Source organism: Leptonychotes weddellii, unplaced genomic scaffold, assembly GCF_054177405.1.
Source record: "Leptonychotes weddellii isolate Sample4059 unplaced genomic scaffold, ASM5417740v2 HiC_scaffold_33440, whole genome shotgun sequence".
Classification (NCBI taxonomy): Eukaryota; Metazoa; Chordata; class Mammalia; order Carnivora; family Phocidae; genus Leptonychotes; species Leptonychotes weddellii.
This window is the reverse complement of record NW_027933501.1, coordinates 1-1,308: the sequence shown is the minus strand read 5'-3', so window position 1 is coordinate 1,308 and position 1,308 is coordinate 1. Positions and strand designations below refer to the sequence as shown.

The following is a 1,308-nucleotide window of genomic DNA, read 5'->3' as shown; positions in this document are numbered from 1 at the left end:
GCAACCCTTCGCGGCCGCCCCAAGGCTCTGCTCTGGAGAAACCCATGAGGACGACCACGAAACCAGGCAGGCAGAGGCCCGACAGGCTGCCCCACTGAGGGCAGACCCCTCCACCCCGACCTGGAGGACAACGGCCTCACCTCTTGGACTTCTGGCCCTTGGAGGAGTTCCTCGTCTCTCTGTCCCCTGTGCTGGAGCTGGCCAGGGTGTCTGGTGTCCAGGTGGAGCACGTCCCCACGGGCAGCTCTGCGGTGCCAGGAGCTGTCAGCCACGGGGCCCCAGGGCCACCCCTCCCGACCCCGGACACCCTCCCCACCTTGGGGCCGCTTGCTGTCTTTGCATATGGCGTCAAACGGGTTGGCGGCAGGCTCCTCCTCCCCCTGGGCCACGTAGTCTGTCCTCATCAGGGACTTGCGGTAGACAAGCATGGGGTTCATGTCCCCCTCCCCAAAGACAGGCACGCCCTCAGGGATGGAGTCCTGGAAGTGGGCGAGTCTGCGGGCAAGGGTGGATGTGGCAGGGGGATGTCAGAGGAGACCCGGCAAGATCCCCAGGAACCCATGGGGCGCCCGGTGTCCATCCCCTGCTGAGGGCTAAGGACCATGGAGCCATGCTGGAGGGGTGCCACCCAGTGGCCACAGGTCGGTCCTGCGGCCCAGAGCCCAGCGCCCCTCCAGGACCCCAAGCAGGCCTGGGTCAGCCCAGGGAAGGCAGCCCTCAGCAGGGTCGTCCCCACCGGAGAACCCTCCCGTTTCTGCATCCTCCTCCCCACAGGGCTCCCACCCCCGTGTCCCCAGGAGCCCGTCCCTGCCCCCACCGCCCAGGGGTCCCGCCTTCCCGGGTCCCCAGCGCACTCACGCAGCTTGTCGCTCGGCTGGTGGGATCTTGCAGGAGAACTCGGACAGCACGAGCAGGAAGCTAAGGTTGGGGAAGCGCTGCCCAGCCTCCTCTTCAGGCACTGGGGACTCAGAGAAGGCAAAGGCCAGCCCACGCCTGGGGACAGGTGTCCAGTGGACAGGTGGGGTGTGGAGCAGATGCACAGACGGGGAGGGGGTGGGGCGTCAGGTGGGGCTCACATGGGAAGGACGGTGTCAGCTGAGGCCCGGGGAGGGGCAAGGTGCCAGGTGGGGCTCACCTGGGGGAGCGGGACATCAGGTGGGGCTCACGCGGAGGACAGGGTGCCAGGTGGAGCTCACGTGCAGGGTGGGGGTCAGACCGGGGAGCACGGTGCCAGGCAGGGCTCAGACCAGGGAGTAGGGTCAGAGCGGGGAACACGGCGCCAGGCGGGGCTCACGTGCGGGGCGGGGG

General features: G+C 68.5%; 1 long non-coding RNA gene across 1 annotated transcript; it reads right to left on the bottom strand.

The window, feature by feature from the left end:
* Positions 1-40: 40 nt before the first annotated feature.
* LOC115938784 (uncharacterized) lies at positions 41-1,302 on the bottom strand. The gene is made up of 3 exons (XR_014142223.1): positions 859-1,302; positions 317-495; positions 41-246 (listed from the first exon to the last, which is right to left on the bottom strand). It is a non-coding gene; the product is annotated as an uncharacterized LOC115938784 (long non-coding RNA).
* Positions 1,303-1,308: the final 6 nt, after the last annotated feature.